This window comes from Ambystoma mexicanum, chromosome 5q, assembly GCF_040938575.1.
Source record: "Ambystoma mexicanum isolate Mex_15411 chromosome 5q, UKY_AmexF1_1, whole genome shotgun sequence".
Classification (NCBI taxonomy): Eukaryota; Metazoa; Chordata; class Amphibia; order Caudata; family Ambystomatidae; genus Ambystoma; species Ambystoma mexicanum.
Window position 1 is genome coordinate 528,739,487 of NC_090933.1, and position 16,829 is coordinate 528,756,315.

The window sequence follows — 16,829 nt, forward strand, 5'->3', positions numbered from 1 at the left end:
CTTGCTTGGCTGTCCAGGGACCTGTAGTGCATAAAGCCCTTTCTCTTCATCTGCGGCAGAGGAAATCACAATCTCACCCCTTTGCCCAAAACAAAATACCTTCAGTGGAGCTACAAGTAAAGCTGCAGATGGCCATCCATTGCAACGAGGATTGGCCAACCAGGTATTAATAGCAGAGTGACTCCACTGCCACGCCCTTTCACGCTGGACCTGCGCTTGTGATCAAGAGGCTGCACGCCAGTCCCATAGACCCGAGAGCCCAATTGAAAAGGTGCTTGCTTCTCACTTTATTTCTCTCGCTATTTCTTGCTGTTTTAGGCCGCTGACACGCCGCCTGCAGCCAAAGGACCAGCGCTGGAGTGCCCTTTGTCATTTTTACCAGCTGGCCATATTTTACAATCGAGCGTCAGAATACCAAACAGGTAAGAGTTAGGTCTGGGAATTGAGTCCACTTTCCATCGTGTGTCCCATAAAGCGGAAGTGTCCAGCCGAGTGCAAGCAGGTGCCTTTTGCCCGCGTGTGCTGGGACACTGCAGCTTTGGACGTGAGCCAACTTGCCCTTTTCAGTGGGCCAGTACCCGTGACTCCAGTGAGAGAAGAGGAAAAGAAAGAACTTTCCCCTTCTCTGTCGAGTGGCCCCAGTGGCCTAATGGATAAGGCACTGGCCTCCTAAGCCAGGGATTGTGGGTTCGAGTCCCATCTGGGGTGGTTCGTGGCATTTTGTTCACACTTCTGCCAAAGCATGCAAAAGGTTTTTGCGGTAGTAGGGGGTGGGCGCAGGCTAGTACTTTGCTGGGCGCTGTGAAGTCCAGAACGTGCTCTGCTGGTAGCAGACTTTAAATGCCGGGAGACTGCAGAGTGTAGCAACGCCTCATGTCAGCGAAGAGACACAGATGAGTGGTAAGAAAGACAGGGAAAATATGCTTTCTGGAATCAGAGCTCCTGCAGACAGGGCTCACTCTTCTGCCAGCTCCGACCTGCTCCGATGAAAACGAAATAAAAGAGCAAAGGCTGCGCACTTTGAACCAATTATTCGAAGCATCGTATTGAAATGAAATAAAAGGTTAACAGCCCTGGGTGGCATCAAAGTGGAATTTCCTGAATATGTCACCAATGCCATGCAATGCGCCTGTTGCACAGTATCACGCCTGTTGCCGGCCCTCGCGCGGATGACTCTTTGGGATAGCAGAAAGTGGACGGAAGACTTTTAGGATGATAGTAAAAAAAACAGAAGCGAGCACATGACTTTATTTGCGACGATTGGCGAGTTTTGAATAAAATAGTGAAAATGAAGAAAAAGCGTCTTGCTGGAGAATGCGGGCATCGATCCCGCTACCTCTCGCATGCTAAGCGAGCGCTCTACCATCTGAGCTAATTCCCCTCCTCCTCGAAGGCTCTCGATACACTGCTTCAGAGCTGAAGCACAGTCTCCGGCTCACACTTGCTTGGCTGTCCAGGGACCTGTAGTGCATAAAGCCCTTTCTCTTCATCTGCCGCAGAGGAAATCACAATCTCACCCCTTTGCCCAAAACAAAATACCTTCAGTGGAGCTACAAGTAAAGCTGCAGATGGCCATCCATTGCAACGAGGATTGGCCAACCAGGTATTAATAGCAGAGTGACTCCACTCCCACGCCCTTTCACGCTGGACCTGCGCTTGTGATCAAGAGGCTGCACGCCAGTCCCATAGACCCGAGAGCCCAATTGAAAAGGTGCTTGCTTCTCACTTTATTTCTCTCGCTATTTCTTGCTGTTTTAGGCCGCTGACACGCCGCCTGCAGCCAAAGGACCAGCGCTGGAGTGCCCTTTGTCATTTTTACCAGCTGGCCATATTTTACAATCGAGCGTCAGAATACCAAACAGGTAAGAGTTAGGTCTGGGAATTGAGTCCACTTTCCATCGTGTGTCCCATAAAGCGGAAGTGTCCAGCCGAGTGCAAGCAGGTGCCTCTTGCCCGCGTGTGCTGGGACACTGCAGCTTTGGACGTGAGCCAACTTGCCCTTTTCAGTGGGCCAGTACCCGTGACTCCAGTGAGAGAAGAGGAAAAGAAAGAACTTTCCCCTTCTCTGTCGAGTTGCCCCAGTGGCCTAATGGATAAGGCACTGGCCTCCTAAGCCAGGGATTGTGGGTTCGAGTCCCATCTGGGGTGGTTCGTGGCATTTTGTTCACACTTCTGCCAAAGCATGCAAAAGGTTTTTGAGGTAGTAGGGGGTGGGCGCAGGCTAGTACTTTGCTGGGCGCTGTGAAGTCCAGAACGTGCTCTGCTGGTAGCAGACTTTAAATGCCGGGAGACTGCAGAGTGTAGCAACGCCTCATGTCAGCGAAGAGACACAGATGAGTGGTAAGAAAGACAGGGAAAATATGCTTTCTGGAATCAGAGCTCCTGCAGACAGGGCTCACTCTTCTGCCAGCTCCGACCTGCTCCGATGAAAACGAAATAAAAGAGCAAAGGCTGCGCACTTTGAACCAATTATTCGAAGCATCGTATTGAAATGAAATAAAAGGTTAACAGCCCTGGGTGGCATCAAAGTGGAATTTCCTGAATATGTCACCAATGCCATGCAATGCGCCTGTTGCACAGTATCACGCCTGTTGCCGGCCCTCGCGCGGGTGACTCTTTGGGATAGCAGAAAGTGGACGGAAGACTTTTAGGATGATAGTAAAAAAAACAGAAGCGAGCACATGACTTTATTTGCGACGATTGGCGAGTTTTGAATAAAATAGTGAAAATGAAGAAAAAGCGTCTTGCTGGAGAATGCGGGCATCGATCCCGCTACCTCTCGCATGCTAAGCGAGCGCTCTACCATCTGAGCTAATTCCCCTCCTCCTCGAAGGCTCTCGATACACTGCTTCAGAGCTGAAGCACAATCTCCGGCTCACACTTGCTTGGCTGTCCAGGGACCTGTAGTGCATAAAGCCCTTTCTCTTCATCTGCGGCAGAGGAAATCACAATCTCACCCCTTTGCCCAAAACAAAATACCTTCAGTGGAGCTACAAGTAAAGCTGCAGATGGCCATCCATTGCAACGAGGATTGGCCAACCAGGTATTAATAGCAGAGTGACTCCACTGCCACGCCCTTTCACGCTGGACCTGCGCTTGTGATCAAGAGGCTGCACGCCAGTCCCATAGACCCGAGAGCCCAATTGAAAAGGTGCTTGCTTCTCACTTTATTTCTCTCGCTATTTCTTGCTGTTTTAGGCCGCTGACACGCCGCCTGCAGCCAAAGGACCAGCGCTGGAGTGCCCTTTGTCATTTTTACCAGCTGGCCATATTTTACAATCGAGCGTCAGAATACCAAACAGGTAAGAGTTAGGTCTGGGAATTGAGTCCACTTTCCATCGTGTGTCCCATAAAGCGGAAGTGTCCAGCCGAGTGCAAGCAGGTGCCTTTTGCCCGCGTGTGCTGGGACACTGCAGCTTTGGACGTGAGCCAACTTGCCCTTTTCAGTGGGCCAGTACCTGTGACTCCAGTGAGAGAAGAGGAAAAGAAAGAACTTTCCCCTTCTCTGTCGAGTGGCCCCAGTGGCCTAATGGATAAGGCACTGGCCTCCTAAGCCAGGGATTGTGGGTTCGAGTCCCATCTGGGGTGGTTCGTGGCATTTTGTTCACACTTCTGCCAAAGCATGCAAAAGGTTTTTGCGGTAGTAGGGGGTGGGCGCAGGCTAGTACTTTGCTGGGCGCTGTGAAGTCCAGAACGTGCTCTGCTGGTAGCAGACTTTAAATGCCGGGAGACTGCAGAGTGTAGCAACGCCTCATGTCAGCGAAGAGACACAGATGAGTGGTAAGAAAGACAGGGAAAATATGCTTTCTGGAATCAGAGCTCCTGCAGACAGGGCTCACTCTTCTGCCAGCTCCGACCTGCTCCGATGAAAACGAAATAAAAGAGCAAAGGCTGCGCACTTTGAACCAATTATTCGAAGCATCGTATTGAAATGAAATAAAAGGTTAACAGCCCTGGGTGGCATCAAAGTGGAATTTCCTGAATATGTCACCAATGCCATGCAATGCGCCTGTTGCACAGTATCACGCCTGTTGCCGGCCCTCGCGCGGGTGACTCTTTGGGATAGCAGAAAGTGGACGGAAGACTTTTAGGATGATAGTAAAAAAAACAGAAGCGAGCACATGACTTTATTTGCGACGATTGGCGAGTTTTGAATAAAATAGTGAAAATGAAGAAAAAGCGTCTTGCTGGAGAATGCGGGCATCGATCCCGCTACCTCTCACATGCTAAGCGAGCGCTCTACCATCTGAGCTAATTCCCCTCCTCCTCGAAGGCTCTCGATACACTGCTTCAGAGCTGAAGCACAATCTCCGGCTCACACTTGCTTGGCTGTCCAGGGACCTGTAGTGCATAAAGCCCTTTCTCTTCATCTGCGGCAGAGGAAATCACAATCTCACCCCTTTGCCCAAAACAAAATACCTTCAGTGGAGCTACAAGTAAAGCTGCAGATGGCCATCCATTGCAACGAGGATTGGCCAACCAGGTATTAATAGCAGAGTGACTCCACTGCCACGCCCTTTCACGCTGGACCTGCGCTTGTGATCAAGAGGCTGCACGCCAGTCCCATAGACCCGAGAGCCCAATTGAAAAGGTGCTTGCTTCTCACTTTATTTCTCTCGCTATTTCTTGCTGTTTTAGGCCGCTGACACGCCGCCTGCAGCCAAAGGACCAGCGCTGGAGTGCCCTTTGTCATTTTTACCAGCTGGCCATATTTTACAATCGAGCGTCAGAATACCAAACAGGTAAGAGTTAGGTCTGGGAATTGAGTCCACTTTCCATCGTGTGTCCCATAAAGCGGAAGTGTCCAGCCGAGTGCAAGCAGGTGCCTTTTGCCCGCGTGTGCTGGGACACTGCAGCTTTGGACGTGAGCCAACTTGCCCTTTTCAGTGGGCCAGTACCCGTGACTCCAGTGAGAGAAGAGGAAAAGAAAGAACTTTCCCCTTCTCTGTCGAGTGGCCCCAGTGGCCTAATGGATAAGGCACTGGCCTCCTAAGCCAGGGATTGTGGGTTCGAGTCCCATCTGGGGTGGTTCGTGGCATTTTGTTCACACTTCTGCCAAAGCATGCAAAAGGTTTTTGCGGTAGTAGGGGGTGGGCGCAGGCTAGTACTTTGCTGGGCGCTGTGAAGTCCAGAACGTGCTCTGCTGGTAGCAGACTTTAAATGCCGGGAGACTGCAGAGTGTAGCAACGCCTCATGTCAGCGAAGAGACACAGATGAGTGGTAAGAAAGACAGGGAAAATATGCTTTCTGGAATCAGAGCTCCTGCAGACAGGGCTCACTCTTCTGCCAGCTCCGACCTGCTCCGATGAAAACGAAATAAAAGAGCAAAGGCTGCGCACTTTGAACCAATTATTCGAAGCATCGTATTGAAATGAAATAAAAGGTTAACAGCCCTGGGTGGCATCAAAGTGGAATTTCCTGAATATGTCACCAATGCCATGCAATGCGCCTGTTGCACAGTATCACGCCTGTTGCCGGCCCTCGCGCGGATGACTCTTTGGGATAGCAGAAAGTGGACGGAAGACTTTTAGGATGATAGTAAAAAAAACAGAAGCGAGCACATGACTTTATTTGCGACGATTGGCGAGTTTTGAATAAAATAGTGAAAATGAAGAAAAAGCGTCTTGCTGGAGAATGCGGGCATCGATCCCGCTACCTCTCGCATGCTAAGCGAGCGCTCTACCATCTGAGCTAATTCCCCTCCTCCTCGAAGGCTCTCGATACACTGCTTCAGAGCTGAAGCACAGTCTCCGGCTCACACTTGCTTGGCTGTCCAGGGACCTGTAGTGCATAAAGCCCTTTCTCTTCATCTGCCGCAGAGGAAATCACAATCTCACCCCTTTGCCCAAAACAAAATACCTTCAGTGGAGCTACAAGTAAAGCTGCAGATGGCCATCCATTGCAACGAGGATTGGCCAACCAGGTATTAATAGCAGAGTGACTCCACTCCCACGCCCTTTCACGCTGGACCTGCGCTTGTGATCAAGAGGCTGCACGCCAGTCCCATAGACCCGAGAGCCCAATTGAAAAGGTGCTTGCTTCTCACTTTATTTCTCTCGCTATTTCTTGCTGTTTTAGGCCGCTGACACGCCGCCTGCAGCCAAAGGACCAGCGCTGGAGTGCCCTTTGTCATTTTTACCAGCTGGCCATATTTTACAATCGAGCGTCAGAATACCAAACAGGTAAGAGTTAGGTCTGGGAATTGAGTCCACTTTCCATCGTGTGTCCCATAAAGCGGAAGTGTCCAGCCGAGTGCAAGCAGGTGCCTCTTGCCCGCGTGTGCTGGGACACTGCAGCTTTGGACGTGAGCCAACTTGCCCTTTTCAGTGGGCCAGTACCCGTGACTCCAGTGAGAGAAGAGGAAAAGAAAGAACTTTCCCCTTCTCTGTTGAGTTGCCCCAGTGGCCTAATGGATAAGGCACTGGCCTCCTAAGCCAGGGATTGTGGGTTCGAGTCCCATCTGGGGTGGTTCGTGGCATTTTGTTCACACTTCTGCCAAAGCATGCAAAAGGTTTTTGAGGTAGTAGGGGGTGGGCGCAGGCTAGTACTTTGCTGGGCGCTGTGAAGTCCAGAACGTGCTCTGCTGGTAGCAGACTTTAAATGCCGGGAGACTGCAGAGTGTAGCAACGCCTCATGTCAGCGAAGAGACACAGATGAGTGGTAAGAAAGACAGGGAAAATATGCTTTCTGGAATCAGAGCTCCTGCAGACAGGGCTCACTCTTCTGCCAGCTCCGACCTGCTCCGATGAAAACGAAATAAAAGAGCAAAGGCTGCGCACTTTGAACCAATTATTCGAAGCATCGTATTGAAATGAAATAAAAGGTTAACAGCCCTGGGTGGCATCAAAGTGGAATTTCCTGAATATGTCACCAATGCCATGCAATGCGCCTGTTGCACAGTATCACGCCTGTTGCCGGCCCTCGCGCGGGTGACTCTTTGGGATAGCAGAAAGTGGACGGAAGACTTTTAGGATGATAGTAAAAAAAACAGAAGCGAGCACATGACTTTATTTGCGACGATTGGCGAGTTTTGAATAAAATAGTGAAAATGAAGAAAAAGCGTCTTGCTGGAGAATGCGGGCATCGATCCCGCTACCTCTCGCATGCTAAGCGAGCGCTCTACCATCTGAGCTAATTCCCCTCCTCCTCGAAGGCTCTCGATACACTGCTTCAGAGCTGAAGCACAATCTCCGGCTCACACTTGCTTGGCTGTCCAGGGACCTGTAGTGCATAAAGCCCTTTCTCTTCATCTGCGGCAGAGGAAATCACAATCTCACCCCTTTGCCCAAAACAAAATACCTTCAGTGGAGCTACAAGTAAAGCTGCAGATGGCCATCCATTGCAACGAGGATTGGCCAACCAGGTATTAATAGCAGAGTGACTCCACTGCCACGCCCTTTCACGCTGGACCTGCGCTTGTGATCAAGAGGCTGCACGCCAGTCCCATAGACCCGAGAGCCCAATTGAAAAGGTGCTTGCTTCTCACTTTATTTCTCTCGCTATTTCTTGCTGTTTTAGGCCGCTGACACGCCGCCTGCAGCCAAAGGACCAGCGCTGGAGTGCCCTTTGTCATTTTTACCAGCTGGCCATATTTTACAATCGAGCGTCAGAATACCAAACAGGTAAGAGTTAGGTCTGGGAATTGAGTCCACTTTCCATCGTGTGTCCCATAAAGCGGAAGTGTCCAGCCGAGTGCAAGCAGGTGCCTTTTGCCCGCGTGTGCTGGGACACTGCAGCTTTGGACGTGAGCCAACTTGCCCTTTTCAGTGGGCCAGTACCCGTGACTCCAGTGAGAGAAGAGGAAAAGAAAGAACTTTCCCCTTCTCTGTCGAGTGGCCCCAGTGGCCTAATGGATAAGGCACTGGCCTCCTAAGCCAGGGATTGTGGGTTCGAGTCCCATCTGGGGTGGTTCGTGGCATTTTGTTCACACTTCTGCCAAAGCATGCAAAAGGTTTTTGCGGTAGTAGGGGGTGGGCGCAGGCTAGTACTTTGCTGGGCGCTGTGAAGTCCAGAACGTGCTCTGCTGGTAGCAGACTTTAAATGCCGGGAGACTGCAGAGTGTAGCAACGCCTCATGTCAGCGAAGAGACACAGATGAGTGGTAAGAAAGACAGGGAAAATATGCTTTCTGGAATCAGAGCTCCTGCAGACAGGGCTCACTCTTCTGCCAGCTCCGACCTGCTCCGATGAAAACGAAATAAAAGAGCAAAGGCTGCGCACTTTGAACCAATTATTCGAAGCATCGTATTGAAATGAAATAAAAGGTTAACAGCCCTGGGTGGCATCAAAGTGGAATTTCCTGAATATGTCACCAATGCCATGCAATGCGCCTGTTGCACAGTATCACGCCTGTTGCCGGCCCTCGCGCGGATGACTCTTTGGGATAGCAGAAAGTGGACGGAAGACTTTTAGGATGATAGTAAAAAAAACAGAAGCGAGCACATGACTTTATTTGCGACGATTGGCGAGTTTTGAATAAAATAGTGAAAATGAAGAAAAAGCGTCTTGCTGGAGAATGCGGGCATCGATCCCGCTACCTCTCGCATGCTAAGCGAGCGCTCTACCATCTGAGCTAATTCCCCTCCTCCTCGAAGGCTCTCGATACACTGCTTCAGAGCTGAAGCACAATCTCCGGCTCACACTTGCTTGGCTGTCCAGGGACCTGTAGTGCATAAAGCCCTTTCTCTTCATCTGCGGCAGAGGAAATCACAATCTCACCCCTTTGCCCAAAACAAAATACCTTCAGTGGAGCTACAAGTAAAGCTGCAGATGGCCATCCATTGCAACGAGGATTGGCCAACCAGGTATTAATAGCAGAGTGACTCCACTGCCACGCCCTTTCACGCTGGACCTGCGCTTGTGATCAAGAGGCTGCACGCCAGTCCCATAGACCCGAGAGCCCAATTGAAAAGGTGCTTGCTTCTCACTTTATTTCTCTCGCTATTTCTTGCTGTTTTAGGCCGCTGACACGCCGCCTGCAGCCAAAGGACCAGCGCTGGAGTGCCCTTTGTCATTTTTACCAGCTGGCCATATTTTACAATCGAGCGTCAGAATACCAAACAGGTAAGAGTTAGGTCTGGGAATTGAGTCCACTTTCCATCGTGTGTCCCATAAAGCGGAAGTGTCCAGCCGAGTGCAAGCAGGTGCCTTTTGCCCGCGTGTGCTGGGACACTGCAGCTTTGGACGTGAGCCAACTTGCCCTTTTCAGTGGGCCAGTACCCGTGACTCCAGTGAGAGAAGAGGAAAAGAAAGAACTTTCCCCTTCTCTGTCGAGTGGCCCCAGTGGCCTAATGGATAAGGCACTGGCCTCCTAAGCCAGGGATTGTGGGTTCGAGTCCCATCTGGGGTGGTTCGTGGCATTTTGTTCACACTTCTGCCAAAGCATGCAAAAGGTTTTTGCGGTAGTAGGGGGTGGGCGCAGGCTAGTACTTTGCTGGGCGCTGTGAAGTCCAGAACGTGCTCTGCTGGTAGCAGACTTTAAATGCCGGGAGACTGCAGAGTGTAGCAACGCCTCATGTCAGCGAAGAGACACAGATGAGTGGTAAGAAAGACAGGGAAAATATGCTTTCTGGAATCAGAGCTCCTGCAGACAGGGCTCACTCTTCTGCCAGCTCCGACCTGCTCCGATGAAAACGAAATAAAAGAGCAAAGGCTGCGCACTTTGAACCAATTATTCGAAGCATCGTATTGAAATGAAATAAAAGGTTAACAGCCCTGGGTGGCATCAAAGTGGAATTTCCTGAATATGTCACCAATGCCATGCAATGCGCCTGTTGCACAGTATCACGCCTGTTGCCGGCCCTCGCGCGGATGACTCTTTGGGATAGCAGAAAGTGGACGGAAGACTTTTAGGATGATAGTAAAAAAAACAGAAGCGAGCACATGACTTTATTTGCGACGATTGGCGAGTTTTGAATAAAATAGTGAAAATGAAGAAAAAGCGTCTTGCTGGAGAATGCGGGCATCGATCCCGCTACCTCTCGCATGCTAAGCGAGCGCTCTACCATCTGAGCTAATTCCCCTCCTCCTCGAAGGCTCTCGATACACTGCTTCAGAGCTGAAGCACAGTCTCCGGCTCACACTTGCTTGGCTGTCCAGGGACCTGTAGTGCATAAAGCCCTTTCTCTTCATCTGCCGCAGAGGAAATCACAATCTCACCCCTTTGCCCAAAACAAAATACCTTCAGTGGAGCTACAAGTAAAGCTGCAGATGGCCATCCATTGCAACGAGGATTGGCCAACCAGGTATTAATAGCAGAGTGACTCCACTCCCACGCCCTTTCACGCTGGACCTGCGCTTGTGATCAAGAGGCTGCACGCCAGTCCCATAGACCCGAGAGCCCAATTGAAAAGGTGCTTGCTTCTCACTTTATTTCTCTCGCTATTTCTTGCTGTTTTAGGCCGCTGACACGCCGCCTGCAGCCAAAGGACCAGCGCTGGAGTGCCCTTTGTCATTTTTACCAGCTGGCCATATTTTACAATCGAGCGTCAGAATACCAAACAGGTAAGAGTTAGGTCTGGGAATTGAGTCCACTTTCCATCGTGTGTCCCATAAAGCGGAAGTGTCCAGCCGAGTGCAAGCAGGTGCCTCTTGCCCGCGTGTGCTGGGACACTGCAGCTTTGGACGTGAGCCAACTTGCCCTTTTCAGTGGGCCAGTACCCGTGACTCCAGTGAGAGAAGAGGAAAAGAAAGAACTTTCCCCTTCTCTGTCGAGTTGCCCCAGTGGCCTAATGGATAAGGCACTGGCCTCCTAAGCCAGGGATTGTGGGTTCGAGTCCCATCTGGGGTGGTTCGTGGCATTTTGTTCACACTTCTGCCAAAGCATGCAAAAGGTTTTTGAGGTAGTAGGGGGTGGGCGCAGGCTAGTACTTTGCTGGGCGCTGTGAAGTCCAGAACGTGCTCTGCTGGTAGCAGACTTTAAATGCCGGGAGACTGCAGAGTGTAGCAACGCCTCATGTCAGCGAAGAGACACAGATGAGTGGTAAGAAAGACAGGGAAAATATGCTTTCTGGAATCAGAGCTCCTGCAGACAGGGCTCACTCTTCTGCCAGCTCCGACCTGCTCCGATGAAAACGAAATAAAAGAGCAAAGGCTGCGCACTTTGAACCAATTATTCGAAGCATCGTATTGAAATGAAATAAAAGGTTAACAGCCCTGGGTGGCATCAAAGTGGAATTTCCTGAATATGTCACCAATGCCATGCAATGCGCCTGTTGCACAGTATCACGCCTGTTGCCGGCCCTCGCGCGGGTGACTCTTTGGGATAGCAGAAAGTGGACGGAAGACTTTTAGGATGATAGTAAAAAAAACAGAAGCGAGCACATGACTTTATTTGCGACGATTGGCGAGTTTTGAATAAAATAGTGAAAATGAAGAAAAAGCGTCTTGCTGGAGAATGCGGGCATCGATCCCGCTACCTCTCGCATGCTAAGCGAGCGCTCTACCATCTGAGCTAATTCCCCTCCTCCTCGAAGGCTCTCGATACACTGCTTCAGAGCTGAAGCACAATCTCCGGCTCACACTTGCTTGGCTGTCCAGGGACCTGTAGTGCATAAAGCCCTTTCTCTTCATCTGCGGCAGAGGAAATCACAATCTCACCCCTTTGCCCAAAACAAAATACCTTCAGTGGAGCTACAAGTAAAGCTGCAGATGGCCATCCATTGCAACGAGGATTGGCCAACCAGGTATTAATAGCAGAGTGACTCCACTGCCACGCCCTTTCACGCTGGACCTGCGCTTGTGATCAAGAGGCTGCACGCCAGTCCCATAGACCCGAGAGCCCAATTGAAAAGGTGCTTGCTTCTCACTTTATTTCTCTCGCTATTTCTTGCTGTTTTAGGCCGCTGACACGCCGCCTGCAGCCAAAGGACCAGCGCTGGAGTGCCCTTTGTCATTTTTACCAGCTGGCCATATTTTACAATCGAGCGTCAGAATACCAAACAGGTAAGAGTTAGGTCTGGGAATTGAGTCCACTTTCCATCGTGTGTCCCATAAAGCGGAAGTGTCCAGCCGAGTGCAAGCAGGTGCCTTTTGCCCGCGTGTGCTGGGACACTGCAGCTTTGGACGTGAGCCAACTTGCCCTTTTCAGTGGGCCAGTACCCGTGACTCCAGTGAGAGAAGAGGAAAAGAAAGAACTTTCCCCTTCTCTGTCGAGTGGCCCCAGTGGCCTAATGGATAAGGCACTGGCCTCCTAAGCCAGGGATTGTGGGTTCGAGTCCCATCTGGGGTGGTTCGTGGCATTTTGTTCACACTTCTGCCAAAGCATGCAAAAGGTTTTTGCGGTAGTAGGGGGTGGGCGCAGGCTAGTACTTTGCTGGGCGCTGTGAAGTCCAGAACGTGCTCTGCTGGTAGCAGACTTTAAATGCCGGGAGACTGCAGAGTGTAGCAACGCCTCATGTCAGCGAAGAGACACAGATGAGTGGTAAGAAAGACAGGGAAAATATGCTTTCTGGAATCAGAGCTCCTGCAGACAGGGCTCACTCTTCTGCCAGCTCCGACCTGCTCCGATGAAAACGAAATAAAAGAGCAAAGGCTGCGCACTTTGAACCAATTATTCGAAGCATCGTATTGAAATGAAATAAAAGGTTAACAGCCCTGGGTGGCATCAAAGTGGAATTTCCTGAATATGTCACCAATGCCATGCAATGCGCCTGTTGCACAGTATCACGCCTGTTGCCGGCCCTCGCGCGGATGACTCTTTGGGATAGCAGAAAGTGGACGGAAGACTTTTAGGATGATAGTAAAAAAAACAGAAGCGAGCACATGACTTTATTTGCGACGATTGGCGAGTTTTGAATAAAATAGTGAAAATGAAGAAAAAGCGTCTTGCTGGAGAATGCGGGCATCGATCCCGCTACCTCTCGCATGCTAAGCGAGCGCTCTACCATCTGAGCTAATTCCCCTCCTCCTCGAAGGCTCTCGATACACTGCTTCAGAGCTGAAGCACAGTCTCCGGCTCACACTTGCTTGGCTGTCCAGGGACCTGTAGTGCATAAAGCCCTTTCTCTTCATCTGCCGCAGAGGAAATCACAATCTCACCCCTTTGCCCAAAACAAAATACCTTCAGTGGAGCTACAAGTAAAGCTGCAGATGGCCATCCATTGCAACGAGGATTGGCCAACCAGGTATTAATAGCAGAGTGACTCCACTCCCACGCCCTTTCACGCTGGACCTGCGCTTGTGATCAAGAGGCTGCACGCCAGTCCCATAGACCCGAGAGCCCAATTGAAAAGGTGCTTGCTTCTCACTTTATTTCTCTCGCTATTTCTTGCTGTTTTAGGCCGCTGACACGCCGCCTGCAGCCAAAGGACCAGCGCTGGAGTGCCCTTTGTCATTTTTACCAGCTGGCCATATTTTACAATCGAGCGTCAGAATACCAAACAGGTAAGAGTTAGGTCTGGGAATTGAGTCCACTTTCCATCGTGTGTCCCATAAAGCGGAAGTGTCCAGCCGAGTGCAAGCAGGTGCCTTTTGCCCGCGTGTGCTGGGACACTGCAGCTTTGGACGTGAGCCAACTTGCCCTTTTCAGTGGGCCAGTACCCGTGACTCCAGTGAGAGAAGAGGAAAAGAAAGAACTTTCCCCTTCTCTGTCGAGTGGCCCCAGTGGCCTAATGGATAAGGCACTGGCCTCCTAAGCCAGGGATTGTGGGTTCGAGTCCCATCTGGGGTGGTTCGTGGCATTTTGTTCACACTTCTGCCAAAGCATGCAAAAGGTTTTTGCGGTAGTAGGGGGTGGGCGCAGGCTAGTACTTTGCTGGGCGCTGTGAAGTCCAGAACGTGCTCTGCTGGTAGCAGACTTTAAATGCCGGGAGACTGCAGAGTGTAGCAACGCCTCATGTCAGCGAAGAGACACAGATGAGTGGTAAGAAAGACAGGGAAAATATGCTTTCTGGAATCAGAGCTCCTGCAGACAGGGCTCACTCTTCTGCCAGCTCCGACCTGCTCCGATGAAAACGAAATAAAAGAGCAAAGGCTGCGCACTTTGAACCAATTATTCGAAGCATCGTATTGAAATGAAATAAAAGGTTAACAGCCCTGGGTGGCATCAAAGTGGAATTTCCTGAATATGTCACCAATGCCATGCAATGCGCCTGTTGCACAGTATCACGCCTGTTGCCGGCCCTCGCGCGGGTGACTCTTTGGGATAGCAGAAAGTGGACGGAAGACTTTTAGGATGATAGTAAAAAAAACAGAAGCGAGCACATGACTTTATTTGCGACGATTGGCGAGTTTTGAATAAAATAGTGAAAATGAAGAAAAAGCGTCTTGCTGGAGAATGCGGGCATCGATCCCGCTACCTCTCACATGCTAAGCGAGCGCTCTACCATCTGAGCTAATTCCCCTCCTCCTCGAAGGCTCTCGATACACTGCTTCAGAGCTGAAGCACAATCTCCGGCTCACACTTGCTTGGCTGTCCAGGGACCTGTAGTGCATAAAGCCCTTTCTCTTCATCTGCGGCAGAGGAAATCACAATCTCACCCCTTTGCCCAAAACAAAATACCTTCAGTGGAGCTACAAGTAAAGCTGCAGATGGCCATCCATTGCAACGAGGATTGGCCAACCAGGTATTAATAGCAGAGTGACTCCACTGCCACGCCCTTTCACGCTGGACCTGCGCTTGTGATCAAGAGGCTGCACGCCAGTCCCATAGACCCGAGAGCCCAATTGAAAAGGTGCTTGCTTCTCACTTTATTTCTCTCGCTATTTCTTGCTGTTTTAGGCCGCTGACACGCCGCCTGCAGCCAAAGGACCAGCGCTGGAGTGCCCTTTGTCATTTTTACCAGCTGGCCATATTTTACAATCGAGCGTCAGAATACCAAACAGGTAAGAGTTAGGTCTGGGAATTGAGTCCACTTTCCATCGTGTGTCCCATAAAGCGGAAGTGTCCAGCCGAGTGCAAGCAGGTGCCTTTTGCCCGCGTGTGCTGGGACACTGCAGCTTTGGACGTGAGCCAACTTGCCCTTTTCAGTGGGCCAGTACCCGTGACTCCAGTGAGAGAAGAGGAAAAGAAAGAACTTTCCCCTTCTCTGTCGAGTGGCCCCAGTGGCCTAATGGATAAGGCACTGGCCTCCTAAGCCAGGGATTGTGGGTTCGAGTCCCATCTGGGGTGGTTCGTGGCATTTTGTTCACACTTCTGCCAAAGCATGCAAAAGGTTTTTGCGGTAGTAGGGGGTGGGCGCAGGCTAGTACTTTGCTGGGCGCTGTGAAGTCCAGAACGTGCTCTGCTGGTAGCAGACTTTAAATGCCGGGAGACTGCAGAGTGTAGCAACGCCTCATGTCAGCGAAGAGACACAGATGAGTGGTAAGAAAGACAGGGAAAATATGCTTTCTGGAATCAGAGCTCCTGCAGACAGGGCTCACTCTTCTGCCAGCTCCGACCTGCTCCGATGAAAACGAAATAAAAGAGCAAAGGCTGCGCACTTTGAACCAATTATTCGAAGCATCGTATTGAAATGAAATAAAAGGTTAACAGCCCTGGGTGGCATCAAAGTGGAATTTCCTGAATATGTCACCAATGCCATGCAATGCGCCTGTTGCACAGTATCACGCCTGTTGCCGGCCCTCGCGCGGATGACTCTTTGGGATAGCAGAAAGTGGACGGAAGACTTTTAGGATGATAGTAAAAAAAACAGAAGCGAGCACATGACTTTATTTGCGACGATTGGCGAGTTTTGAATAAAATAGTGAAAATGAAGAAAAAGCGTCTTGCTGGAGAATGCGGGCATCGATCCCGCTACCTCTCGCATGCTAAGCGAGCGCTCTACCATCTGAGCTAATTCCCCTCCTCCTCGAAGGCTCTCGATACACTGCTTCAGAGCTGAAGCACAGTCTCCGGCTCACACTTGCTTGGCTGTCCAGGGACCTGTAGTGCATAAAGCCCTTTCTCTTCATCTGCCGCAGAGGAAATCACAATCTCACCCCTTTGCCCAAAACAAAATACCTTCAGTGGAGCTACAAGTAAAGCTGCAGATGGCCATCCATTGCAACGAGGATTGGCCAACCAGGTATTAATAGCAGAGTGACTCCACTCCCACGCCCTTTCACGCTGGACCTGCGCTTGTGATCAAGAGGCTGCACGCCAGTCCCATAGACCCGAGAGCCCAATTGAAAAGGTGCTTGCTTCTCACTTTATTTCTCTCGCTATTTCTTGCTGTTTTAGGCCGCTGACACGCCGCCTGCAGCCAAAGGACCAGCGCTGGAGTGCCCTTTGTCATTTTTACCAGCTGGCCATATTTTACAATCGAGCGTCAGAATACCAAACAGGTAAGAGTTAGGTCTGGGAATTGAGTCCACTTTCCATCGTGTGTCCCATAAAGCGGAAGTGTCCAGCCGAGTGCAAGCAGGTGCCTCTTGCCCGCGTGTGCTGGGACACTGCAGCTTTGGACGTGAGCCAACTTGCCCTTTTCAGTGGGCCAGTACCCGTGACTCCAGTGAGAGAAGAGGAAAAGAAAGAACTTTCCCCTTCTCTGTCGAGTTGCCCCAGTGGCCTAATGGATAAGGCACTGGCCTCCTAAGCCAGGGATTGTGGGTTCGAGTCCCATCTGGGGTGGTTCGTGGCATTTTGTTCACACTTCTGCCAAAGCATGCAAAAGGTTTTTGAGGTAGTAGGGGGTGGGCGCAGGCTAGTACTTTGCTGGGCGCTGTGAAGTCCAGAACGTGCTCTGCTGGTAGCAGACTTTAAATGCCGGGAGACTGCAGAGTGTAGCAACGCCTCATGTCAGCGAAGAGACACAGATGAGTGGTAAGAAAGACAGGGAAAATATGCTTTCTGGAATCAGAGCTCCTGCAGACAGGGCTCACTCTTCTGCCAGCTCCGACCTGCTCCGATGA

The 16,829-nt window shown here is 50.7% G+C and overlaps 23 non-coding genes across 23 annotated transcripts; 12 read left to right on the forward strand and 11 right to left on the reverse strand.

The window, feature by feature from the left end:
• The first annotated feature begins 635 nt into the window (after positions 1-635).
• TRNAR-CCU (transfer RNA arginine (anticodon CCU)) lies at positions 636-708 on the forward strand. Its single transcript has one exon. It is a non-coding gene; the product is annotated as a tRNA-Arg (tRNA).
• A 600-nt stretch (positions 709-1,308) lies between these two features.
• TRNAA-AGC (transfer RNA alanine (anticodon AGC)) lies at positions 1,309-1,381 on the reverse strand. The gene has a single exon. It is a non-coding gene; the product is annotated as a tRNA-Ala (tRNA).
• Positions 1,382-2,075: 694 nt separating this feature from the next.
• Positions 2,076-2,148, forward strand: TRNAR-CCU (transfer RNA arginine (anticodon CCU)). The gene has a single exon. It is a non-coding gene; the product is annotated as a tRNA-Arg (tRNA).
• Positions 2,149-2,748: 600 nt separating this feature from the next.
• On the reverse strand, positions 2,749-2,821 carry TRNAA-AGC (transfer RNA alanine (anticodon AGC)). The gene has a single exon. It is a non-coding gene; the product is annotated as a tRNA-Ala (tRNA).
• Positions 2,822-3,515: 694 nt separating this feature from the next.
• TRNAR-CCU (transfer RNA arginine (anticodon CCU)) lies at positions 3,516-3,588 on the forward strand. The gene has a single exon. It is a non-coding gene; the product is annotated as a tRNA-Arg (tRNA).
• Positions 3,589-4,188: 600 nt separating this feature from the next.
• On the reverse strand, positions 4,189-4,261 carry TRNAA-AGC (transfer RNA alanine (anticodon AGC)). The gene has a single exon. It is a non-coding gene; the product is annotated as a tRNA-Ala (tRNA).
• Positions 4,262-4,955: 694 nt separating this feature from the next.
• On the forward strand, positions 4,956-5,028 carry TRNAR-CCU (transfer RNA arginine (anticodon CCU)). The gene has a single exon. It is a non-coding gene; the product is annotated as a tRNA-Arg (tRNA).
• Positions 5,029-5,628: 600 nt separating this feature from the next.
• TRNAA-AGC (transfer RNA alanine (anticodon AGC)) lies at positions 5,629-5,701 on the reverse strand. The gene has a single exon. It is a non-coding gene; the product is annotated as a tRNA-Ala (tRNA).
• Positions 5,702-6,395: 694 nt separating this feature from the next.
• Positions 6,396-6,468, forward strand: TRNAR-CCU (transfer RNA arginine (anticodon CCU)). The gene has a single exon. It is a non-coding gene; the product is annotated as a tRNA-Arg (tRNA).
• A 600-nt stretch (positions 6,469-7,068) lies between these two features.
• Positions 7,069-7,141, reverse strand: TRNAA-AGC (transfer RNA alanine (anticodon AGC)). The gene has a single exon. It is a non-coding gene; the product is annotated as a tRNA-Ala (tRNA).
• Positions 7,142-7,835: 694 nt separating this feature from the next.
• TRNAR-CCU (transfer RNA arginine (anticodon CCU)) lies at positions 7,836-7,908 on the forward strand. The gene has a single exon. It is a non-coding gene; the product is annotated as a tRNA-Arg (tRNA).
• Positions 7,909-8,508: 600 nt separating this feature from the next.
• TRNAA-AGC (transfer RNA alanine (anticodon AGC)) lies at positions 8,509-8,581 on the reverse strand. The gene has a single exon. It is a non-coding gene; the product is annotated as a tRNA-Ala (tRNA).
• A 694-nt stretch (positions 8,582-9,275) lies between these two features.
• On the forward strand, positions 9,276-9,348 carry TRNAR-CCU (transfer RNA arginine (anticodon CCU)). Its single transcript has one exon. It is a non-coding gene; the product is annotated as a tRNA-Arg (tRNA).
• Positions 9,349-9,948: 600 nt separating this feature from the next.
• TRNAA-AGC (transfer RNA alanine (anticodon AGC)) lies at positions 9,949-10,021 on the reverse strand. The gene has a single exon. It is a non-coding gene; the product is annotated as a tRNA-Ala (tRNA).
• A 694-nt stretch (positions 10,022-10,715) lies between these two features.
• TRNAR-CCU (transfer RNA arginine (anticodon CCU)) lies at positions 10,716-10,788 on the forward strand. Its single transcript has one exon. It is a non-coding gene; the product is annotated as a tRNA-Arg (tRNA).
• A 600-nt stretch (positions 10,789-11,388) lies between these two features.
• TRNAA-AGC (transfer RNA alanine (anticodon AGC)) lies at positions 11,389-11,461 on the reverse strand. The gene has a single exon. It is a non-coding gene; the product is annotated as a tRNA-Ala (tRNA).
• Positions 11,462-12,155: 694 nt separating this feature from the next.
• Positions 12,156-12,228, forward strand: TRNAR-CCU (transfer RNA arginine (anticodon CCU)). The gene has a single exon. It is a non-coding gene; the product is annotated as a tRNA-Arg (tRNA).
• A 600-nt stretch (positions 12,229-12,828) lies between these two features.
• On the reverse strand, positions 12,829-12,901 carry TRNAA-AGC (transfer RNA alanine (anticodon AGC)). Its single transcript has one exon. It is a non-coding gene; the product is annotated as a tRNA-Ala (tRNA).
• Positions 12,902-13,595: 694 nt separating this feature from the next.
• Positions 13,596-13,668, forward strand: TRNAR-CCU (transfer RNA arginine (anticodon CCU)). Its single transcript has one exon. It is a non-coding gene; the product is annotated as a tRNA-Arg (tRNA).
• A 600-nt stretch (positions 13,669-14,268) lies between these two features.
• On the reverse strand, positions 14,269-14,341 carry TRNAA-AGC (transfer RNA alanine (anticodon AGC)). The gene has a single exon. It is a non-coding gene; the product is annotated as a tRNA-Ala (tRNA).
• A 694-nt stretch (positions 14,342-15,035) lies between these two features.
• Positions 15,036-15,108, forward strand: TRNAR-CCU (transfer RNA arginine (anticodon CCU)). Its single transcript has one exon. It is a non-coding gene; the product is annotated as a tRNA-Arg (tRNA).
• Positions 15,109-15,708: 600 nt separating this feature from the next.
• On the reverse strand, positions 15,709-15,781 carry TRNAA-AGC (transfer RNA alanine (anticodon AGC)). The gene has a single exon. It is a non-coding gene; the product is annotated as a tRNA-Ala (tRNA).
• Positions 15,782-16,475: 694 nt separating this feature from the next.
• On the forward strand, positions 16,476-16,548 carry TRNAR-CCU (transfer RNA arginine (anticodon CCU)). The gene has a single exon. It is a non-coding gene; the product is annotated as a tRNA-Arg (tRNA).
• Positions 16,549-16,829: the final 281 nt, after the last annotated feature.